The sequence below is a fragment of the Salmo salar genome, chromosome ssa05, assembly GCF_905237065.1.
Source record: "Salmo salar chromosome ssa05, Ssal_v3.1, whole genome shotgun sequence".
NCBI lineage: Eukaryota > Metazoa > Chordata > Actinopteri > Salmoniformes > Salmonidae > Salmo > Salmo salar.
Window position 1 is genome coordinate 81,195,394 of NC_059446.1, and position 10,874 is coordinate 81,206,267.

Here is a 10,874-nt window from a genome sequence, read left to right on the forward strand (position 1 = left end):
ATTGTGAAAATGTATTTATGTTTTCAATAAACATTTGAAGACAAAATATAGTTGACATGTTGTCAACAATCTAAGCCAACCCTGTCTGTTTTACCCCATATTTGTGCACGCATTGGTTTTGTTGCTAAACAACCAACTGGTCTATCTGTGCTTGCAGTTCAAAAAAGTAAACCCAAAATAAGCTAGTAGTGTTATTAAAAGTCTTACTGAAACATGGTGAATGTTTTAAGGAAGTTATTAAAAAAACTCAAAATAACCTATAATATCTGTTTCCAGAACCTCTCTGCAACTTCAAAATAAAAGTTCCCAGAATGGAGACAAAATCTTCTGTTCTCAGAACGTTTGAAAATGTTGTTTTACCGGTCAGGAAACGTATGGCTTCGTTCCCACAACCAATGTGTAACCAAAAACATACGTTCCCACAACTTCCAAGAAACCAACCATAAATAACCAAATTATATCCAGGGAAGAAAAATATTGGATATGTATTAATTCCCTTCAGCAATTTTGGATTGACTGCATTGATATGGTCCTGTCTAAGGACTTCCTTGGCCCCTGGTCAGCTACTTAGGGAGGGATCTTTCAGGGTTGTTGAGTTGAGTCATTTCCTTTTAGTCAACCAGGAGAGATCAGTCATGGGACTGCATCTGTATGTTTTCTGCCACAGATACATCATGTGGACAGGGCTCAGCTGCCAATGACATTATCCATCTGAAGTTCCCTATCCTGATGATGATTACAATGAGGAGAGGTCTTTCCCAGAAATGTGCTTTAAAAATATATTGTTTTTTTTGTGATAGCTCAGGGTCATTCGGTGATTCATTGAAGTTTAGAGTTTTCCTGTTACCCCGGCTTTTAAGCCATGGCCTTTTCAGTTCATGTGAATCAGTTTAGCCTTGGACAGCTTTTTAAACTATGTATTTTCAAAAATGTACAGTTTGGAAATTACAGTTAGGTAGTCACAATAATGGTATATGAAATATTTACATTGCAAAGTTAGAATTTCATGTCTCACTTTATCCCTGATTTAACATAACAGATCACCCTAAGTATGATTTTCAACTTGAGAATGTCTACTTTGTGGCTAGATTTCCTCTGCACAGACAGAAGAAAGGCCTGGTCTCTATGACACGTACAGAAAGATTCCCTCTGCACAGACAGAGGAAAGGCATGGCCTCTATGACACTTACTGAAAGATTCCCTCTGCACAGAGGAAAGGCCTGGTCTCTATGACACTTACTGAAAGTGCAGTGTCAGACTGTTTATCTCTGCTGCTATGTGGTCTGAGCAGCTTCCCACGAAGACAATTGAATAGTCGGCTAATGGAATCATTCAGGAGTTAATTAATCTGTAAGATCAGAGTGCATTAAGATGCCAATGTCAATGCAGAGGAAAGGAAGAGAAGGTCTAGTGCACTGTACACATGTTGAGCAGGATAAAACGTGTCAACTGGCAGTCTCCTTATTACAATGTCCAGAGTCCTCAAATAATCACACACTACATTAGACATAAGAAACCCAGAGGAATAGTTGCAGGGCCGGATTACCACATTATGGGCCCCGGGGCACCTACCAAATATACAGTACCAGTCAAAAGTTTGGACACACCTACTCATTCAAGGGTATTTCTTTATTTTTACTATTTTTTACATTGTAGAATAATAGTGAAGACATCAAAACTATGAAACAACACATATGGAATCTTGCAGTAACCAAAAACGTGTTAAACAAATCAAAATATATTTGAGATTTGAGATTCTTCAAAGTAACCACCCTTTGCCTTGATGATAGCTTTGCACTCTTGGCATTCTCAATTGGGTTGAGGTCGGGTGATTCTGGAGGCCAGGTTATCTGATGCAGCACTCCATCACTCTTCGTCTTCGTCAAATAGTCCTTACACAGCCTGGAGATGTGTTTTTGGTCATTGTCCTGTTGAAAAACAAATGATAGTCCCACTAAGCGCAAACCAGATGGGATGGCATATCGCTGCAGAATGCTGTGGTAGCCATGCTGGTTAAGAATGCTTTGAATTCTAAATAAATCACAGACAGTGTCACCAGCAAAGCACCCCCACACCATCACTCCTCCTCCTCCTCCTCCCTTTTTCACAGTGGGAACCACAAATGCTGAGATCATCTGTTCACCTACTCTGATTCTCACAAAAACACAGTGGTTGGAAACAAAAATATAAAATTTGTACTCATCAGACCAAAGGACAGATTTCCACCGGTCTGATGTCCATTGCTCTTGTTTCTTGGCCCAAGCAAGTCTCTTCTTCTTATTGGTGTCCTTTAGTAGTGGTTTCTTTGCAGCAATTCAACCATGAAGGTCTGATTCACGCATTCTCCTCTGAACAGTTGATGGTGAGATGTGTCTGTTACTTGAACTCTGTGAAGCATTCATTTGGGCTGCAATTTCTGAGGTGCAGTTAACTCTAATGAACTTATCCTCTGCAGCAGAGGTAACTCTGGGTCTTCCTATCCTGTGGCGGTCCTCATGAGAGCCAGTTTCATCATAGCGCTTGATGGTTTTTGCGACTGCACTTGAAGAAACATTCAAAGTTCTTGACATTTTCCGGAATGACTGACCTTCATGTCTTAAAGTAATGATGGACTGCCATTTCTCTTTGCTTATTTGAGCTGTTCTTGCCATAATATGGACTTGGTATTTTACCAATAGGGCACAACAATTTTTACCTTTATTTAACAAGGCAAGTCAGTTAAGAACCAATTCTTATTTACAAAAACAGCCTAGGAACAGTGGGTTAACTGCCTTGCTCAGGGGCAGAATGACAGATTTTTACCTTGTCAGCTCGGGGATTCAATCTACCGTAGCAACCTTTCGGTTAATGGCCCAATGCTCTAACCACTAGGCTACCTGCCGCCCCAATCTTCTGTATACCAACCATACCTTGTCACAACACAACTGATTGGCTCAAATGCATTAAGGAAAGAAATTCCACAAATGTACTTTTAACAAGGCACACCTGTTAATTGAAATGCATTCCATGTGACTACTTCATGAAGCTGGTTGAGAGAATGCCAAGTGTCACGTCCTGACCAGTAAAGGGGTTATTTGTTATTATAGTTTGGTCAGGACGTGGCAGGGGGTATTTGTTTTATATGGTTTTGAGTGTGTGTTTATGTAGAGGGGCGTTTGATTTATGTATTCCGGGGTTTTGGTTTAGTTCTATATTGTATATTTCTATGTCGAGTCTAGGGTGTTTATTTCTATGTTTAGGTATTTGGGATTGGGGCCTTCAATTGGAGGCAGCTGTGTATCGTTGCCTCTGAATGAAGGTCCTATAATTAGGAGTATGTTTGTTTTGGGAATTGTCGGAGGTTGTTCTTTGCACTGCTGTATTTAGCCTGCAAGACTGTTAGTTTGTTCGTTTCTTGTTTTGTTTATTAAGTGTTCACAAATAAAGTTAAGATGAGCACTCGACCTGCTGCGCCTTGGTCCATTCACTACGACGAACGTGACACCAAGAGTGTGCAAAGCTGTTATCAAGTCAAAGGGTGACTACTTTGAAGAATTTCAAATATAAAAGAACACCTTTTTGATTACTACATGACTCCATATGTGTTATTTCATAGTTTTTGTTTCTTCACTATTATTCTACAATGTAGAAAATAATAAAAATAACAAAAACCTGGAATGAGTAGGTGTGTCAACTTTTGATTGGTAGTGTATTTCATTTTTTATTATTAATTTTGGGAAAACAACTAACGTCCTGCATTTCAACACATTTTGCCATGGGGCAGAGAGTAAAATGTGCAGTTTTATAATTCTATTCTACACATTTTTCCCTGGGGTGGAGAGAAAGATGTCATGTTTTCTAGCTCATCTCATGCTAGTCTTCACATTTTGCCATGAAGCTGAGAGAAAATGTTGCCGTTTTAAATTGAATTTCCTGCAATTCTACAGACTTTGCCATTGCCTCTAGTGGGTCGGGGGCCCCAGGGCACTTGCCCTGCGTGCCCATTAGGTAATCCAGCCCTGAGTAGTTGTAATCGACACACGATAACCAGAATGAATTTTGAGGAAAGTCTTTATGTGTCATTTTGTTGGTTGGCAATGTATGCAGCATACAGAATACTTTCACACAATCAACCCCTCTAAGATTGTATTATCTTGGAACATATTATGGGAAATCTGGAGTTTACATAGAGGTCCTTTAGCATGTGGCCATGAGCTATCATATGTCAATGTTTATGGCTTTTGACTAAACAATTAAACGACGGCTATCTACAACACTTGCCATCTTATTCATTAGCATTTATGTTATGTTATGTTCATATATCATAAACATTCTTCCAAACCATTGTGGAACAAATTGGTGCCAAACACAAACAAATGTTCAGTTTAACCTATGTTAGAAACTCTCACATGAGGAAAATATATAACCTCAGTACCACACTATAGCGTTAATTTAATCAATCAAAGAGGAAAACACATTACCTCAGTGCCACACTATAGCGTTCATTTAATCAAGAGGAAAACACATTACCTCAGTACCACACTATAGCGTTCATTTAATCAAAGAGAAAAACACATTACCTCAGTGCCACACTATAGCGTTCATTTATTTAATCAAGAGGAAAACACATTACCTCAGTACCACACTATAGCGTTCATTTAATCAAAGAGAAAAACACATTACCTCAGTACCACACTATAGCATTCCTTTAATCAAAGAGGAAAACACATTACCTCAGTTCCACACTATAGCGTTCAGTTACTCAATCAAAGAGGAAAACACATTACCTCAGTACCACACTATAGCATTCATTTAATCAATCAAAGAGGAAAACACATTACCTCAGTACCACACTATAGCATTCATTTAATCAATCAAAGAGAAAAACACATTACCTCAGTACCACACTATAGCATTCATTTAATCAAAGAGGAAAACACATTACCTCAGTTCCACACTATAGCGTTCAGTTACTCAATCAAAGAGGAAAACACATTACCTCAGTACCACACTATAGCATTCATTTAATCAATCAAAGAGGAAAACACATTACCTCAGTGCCACACTATAGCGTTCATTTAATCAAGAGGAAAACTCATTACCTCAGTGCCACACTATAGCGTTCATTTATTTAATCAAGAGGAAAACACATTACCTCAGTACCACACTATAGCATTCATTGAATCAAAGAGAAAAACACATTACCTCAGTTCCACACTATAGCATTCATTTAATCAAAGAGGAAAACACATTACCTCAGTACCACACTATAGCATTCATTTAATCAAAGAGGAAAACACATTACCTCAGTACCACACTATAGCGTTCGTCGCTGGAGGCCCCAGGCTGAGACGCGCTGGAGGCCCCGGGACTGAGGCGTCGCCGGAGGCCCCGCGCTGAGAGGCGTCGCTGGAGGCCCCGCGCTGAGAGGCGTCGCTGGAGGCCCCGGCCTGAGGAGCATCAAGCTGGAGACTCCGGGCTGAGGGGTGTCGCTGGAGACTTCCGGGCTGAGGAGGCGTCGCTGGAGGCTCCGGGCTGAGGGGCGTCGCTGGAGGCTCTGGGCTGAGGAGCGTCGCTGGAGGCTCCTGGCTGGGGAGCGTAGCTGGAGGCTCTGGGCGAGGAGCGTCACTGGAGGCTCCGGGCTGAGGAGCGTCACTGAGGCTCCGGCCTGAGGAGCATCGCTGGACGGAGAGTGCGTGGAGCAGGCACAGGATGTACTAGGCCTTGGAGGCGCACTGGAGGTCTGGCGCTCGGGGCTGGCACAACCCGTCCCGGCCCAATGCTGACTATAGCCCGGTAAGAGCGGAGCGCTGGCACCGGACGAACTGGGCTGTGCTGGGGAATGCGGCGCACCATACCTGGAGCAGGCGTAGGATATCCTGGGCCCAGGATTCTCCCTGGAGGTCTGACACTTACAGCCAGCATAACCCGTCCTGGCTCAATGCTCACTCTAGCCCGCAAGGGGCGTAAGCGCTGGCACAGGACTTGAACTGGGCTGTGTAGGGAATGCAGGGTATCGTGCGTGGAGCAGGCGTGAGATATCCTGGGCCGAGGAGCCGCACTGGAGGCCAGATACGCTGCACCGGCGCACTTTTTCCTGGCAGCCGGCTAGCTGTCGCCCGACAACGTTACAGAGCCTGTATCGACCGCACCGGGCTCTGAGTGCTTATGGGCGACATAGTGCACATACCGCCATGCTGCCTAGCTCCTCCCTCTGTGCGTCTGCTTCGTTGGGCGCTCTCCACCAGTCCCTTTCTCCAGAATCCAGAGTCGTCATCCGCTCTTAACTCCTCGACTGGCTCTGGTTTCCTCCATGGCTCCCTCCGTATAGCCCGGGAAGTTAGGTCAGGGTTCCCCCCTGACCTAGTAACACTCCCCCTTATGCCCCCCAAAAAAAAATTGGGGGCTGCCTCTCAACTCCTGAATAGGAGGATACAACACCCCTCGTACCTCCGTCGTTCCTCTTCGCTTCCTCCAGCTCCTCCTTCCGGTGCTGGTACTCCCCAGCCTGGCTCCATGGACCCTTTCCATTGAGGATCTCCTCCCACGTCCATGACTCGAGATACCTCCTCTTTTGCTCCTTACCCGCTGCTTGGTCTTCTTTTGGTGGGTGCTTCTGTCACACTCATCGTAAGGACAGACCAAGGCGCAGCGGGTAGAGTGCTCATCTTCTTTCTTTATTTAGAGAGAACACTCAAACAAAATAAACCAACGATGAAACAGTTCCGTAAGGCACACAGGCACACTATTTGTGATAAGATTAAATGTAATTTTAGCTTCCAAATGAGAGAATTGGGTTTTCATAAGGTTAGAGCCCTGCTCAATCAGTGGCTCGCCCCTGTGAAGAGACATGGGTTATAAACTATGAAACACACCCTTCTCTCCCTCCACTATATAAGCCCTTGACGAAAATGTAACCTCCTGTTCCGAGGTACGATAGGACGACGGTCCATACGTTAAAAAGGACTAACATGTCAACTATAGAACTAAGCCAACCTCAGCGTGAGCTTTAGTTGTGAACAGTATGAACTTTGAACTCTTATTCACTAAAGAAGTGAGACATCCTAGCCATTGAGTTAGCAACAGCAGCTGTAAACGTGGGCTAGGAAAGGACGGACGACGTATCCAGTCTAACACACAACGAAGATACTACAACGTATTCAATTTACCACCAGAGACATTCTTCCGAGGACAGGAAGATCTCTGTTGGCCAACACGGCCAGCATCTACGACCAACCTACCGAAGCGCAGCTCAGAGTAAATATTTATTGCATTTTCCTTTTCCTTTTCCAAATGGGCGGTAACTTAGAATGCATGATACTGTATTTACGAAAGCTTAGCTTCTCCCTTTGTTCCTCAGTCTTCCCGCTCTTTCATTCAAGCCCAACCCCTCTCTTTGTGTAACAAGCCATCATACAGGTTCCGTCCACCAGGGACATTTTCTGTATGACATAATTTGCATTCTGTGTATATGTAATTCTGTGTGATTAGTTAGGTATTTAGTAAATAAATAATTAAACCCAATTTTCTATTGCTGATTCAACTTGTTAGCCAAGTTGTTAACCAAGAATTTACAACTTTCAGATGAGACTGAAATAAGGTGACGATTAATATTGACTGCTATTGATGTAAAATATTACTAGGTCTTTCAGAGTTTATTCGGAAGATAACAGCTCCATAAACAGTCTTTTGTGGTGCCCTGACTTTCTAGTTAATTACATTTACATGATTAGCTCAAACAGGTAATATTAATTACAGAGAAATTATTTTATAGAATGTCATATCACTTAATCCGGCATAGCCAAAGACACGACAGTTTATATGGTGTATATAAATGAGTCAGTTTGTGATTGAAATGAATTCTTAATTAACATGCTATTGGGCTTGTGATATAGATATCAGATGGATTTCAGAAGTTGCCTGAAAGGCAATTGTATATCTAAAATTACCCAAATATATACTTTTAATTATATATTTATTTCTTTGGCAGATATCAGCAAATCCCAGGAGGAACCACCGGTGCAGCCAATGATGAACATATACCCAAGAACTCTGATGGGGGACCGGAGGAGGAGCTTCAAGGTGGCCTGGTACCATATCCACCCCTGGCTTGATTATTTAAAAAAAAAATCAGACTCTGTGTTTTGTTATGCCTGCAGGCATTTTAGCCCTCCCAAAGTCTCAGAGACTGTATTTGATTTACAATTGGGTTTTAACAACTGGAAGAAGGCAACTTACAAAGAGGGGGGATTTGCAATTCATGCAAGGTCTGAGCGGCACAAACAAGCAATGATTACATGGAGAAACTATCAGAAAGCTGTAAAAAGTAATGGAACACTGGTAAATGCCCTAAACAAGGAACACAACAAACGGGTTCAAGAAAATCGGGACTATATTAAAACAATAGGAGAAGTACTACTACTTACAGCCACACAAAACATTGCACAAAGAGGACACGATGAGTCTGCAGAGTCAGATAATAAAGGGAACTTCATGGCAATCCTAGAAACAACAGCAAAGCATGACACAACTGTGAAAAAAGGTTGACTTCCATTCATAATGCAAAATATACAAGCAAAGGGATTCAGAATGAGTTGTTTGGCAGACATGGTTTGAACAAAAATGATAGAAGTGAAAGACAGTGAGGTCTTTAGCATAATGGCAGAAAAAAACAAAAGATGTAGAAAAAAGAGCAGATATCTCTAGTACTCAGGTACTATCTCAGAGGAGCTGTCCATGAGAGCTTTCTCCACTTTGAATCGGCTGATTGACTAGATGCAGCAGGGCTTACTGACAAAATCATACACATATTAGAAAGTCATGGTCTTGAATACAAAAACAACCTAGTAGGCCAAGCATATGTCGGGTGCTTCCGTTATGAGTGGCAAGCATTCAAGGCGTCCAGGCACGCATTAAAGAACAAGCAAATCATGCCTTTTACATCCACTGCAGTGCACACTGTCTAAACTTAGTTTTAGTGGATACAGTCAAAGCTGTCCCTGAGGTAGGACAGTTCTTCTCCTTACTAGAAAGACTTTACATCTTCACATCTGGGTCATATGTGCATCAAAAATGGCTTAGCATACAAAAAGAGATGTACCCAGGTGCACCTAGAGAGCTTCAGAGACTAAGTGACACTCGCTGGGCATGTCGATATATGGCTCTACATACTATTATGGATAGATTACCTGCCATTAAGTGAGTCCTGCAAGACATAGTCCAAGAACACAATGGTGACAAATCTGTTGAGGCACGAGGTCTGCTTGCAAAGATAGATTTACAATTCATTGTGTGCCTTGTTACACTCCATAAAGTGTTTGGAGAAGTAGAATTTCTATCAGATATGCTACAGTCTTCATCACTTGACCTGTCAAAGGCTGTTGATTTAGCTGAAGCCTTAGTTCAAACTTTGAATGACTACAGGGATGAGTCATTTTTTGATGACCTATGGAATGAAGTGTTGAACACAGCTGAGCAATGTGATACTGCAATACACCCCCCTGCAAAACGACCAAAAAAGCTCTCAATTTAGACACTCTAATGTCCTTGTCCTCTTGCTCAGTTGTGTTGCACCGGGGCCTCCTGCTCTTTCTATTCTGGTTAGAGACAGTTTACGCTGTTCTGTGAAGGGAGTAGTACACAGCGTTGTACAAGATCTTCAGTTTCTTGGACATTTCTCGCCTGAATAGCCTTCATTTCTCAGAACAAGAACAGACTGATGAGTTTCAGAAGAAAGTCCTTTGTTTCTAGCCATTTTGAGCCTGTAATCCAACTCACAAATGCTGATGCTTCAGATACTCAACTAGTCTAAAGAATGACAGTTTTATGGCTTCTTTAATCAGAACAAAGGTTTTCGCTGTGCTAACATTAATTGCAAAAGTGTTTTCTAATGATCAATTAGCCTTTTAAAAAGGATTAACTTCGATTAGCTAACACAACGTGCCATTGGAACACAGCAGTAATGGTTGCTGCTGATGGGCCTCTGTACACCTATGTAGATATTCCATAAAAATCTGCCGTTTCCAGCTACAATAGTCATTTACAACATTAACAATGTCTACACTGTATCAATTTGATGTTACTTCAATGGACCAAAAATTTGGCCAGTGATTTGGGTCTGTATTTGGCAGCAGCCTCTCTATGTTAGTGATGGCTGTTTAACAGTCAGATGGCCTTGAGATAGAAGCTGTTTTTCAGTCTCTCTGTCCCAGCTTTGATGTACCTGTACTGACCACGCCTTCTGGATAATAGCGGGGTGAACAGGCAGTGGCCCGGGTGGTTGTTGTCCTTGGTGATATTTTCGGCCTTCCTGTGACATCGGGTGCTGTAGGTGTCCTGGAGGGCAGGTAGTTTGCCCCCGGTGATGTGTTGTGTAGACCGCACTACCCTCTGGAGAGCCTTGCGGTTGAGGGTGGTGCAGTTATCGTACCAGGCGGTGATACAGCCCGACAGGCTGCTCTCCGATTGTGCATCTGTAAAAAGTTGGTGAGGATTTTAGGTGACAAGCCAAATTTCTTCAGCCTCCTGAGGTTCTTCACCACACTGTCTGTGTGGGTGGACCATTTCAGTTTGTCCATGATGTGTATGCCGAGGAACTTAAAACTTTCCACCTTCTCCTCTACTGTCCCGTCGATGTAGATCGGGGTGTGCTCCCCTCTACTTTTTCCGAAGTCCACGATCATCTCCTTTGTTTTGTTGACGTTGAGTGAGAGGTTGTTTTCCTGACACCACACTCCGAGTGCCCTAACATAGGTTTTCCTCTTGTCCAGATGGGATAGGACAGTGTGCAGTGTGATTGCGATTGCATCGTCTGTGGACCTGTTGGGATGGTATGCAAACTGAAGTGGGTCTAGGGTGGCAGGTAAGGTGGCGGTGATATGATCCTTGACTGGTCT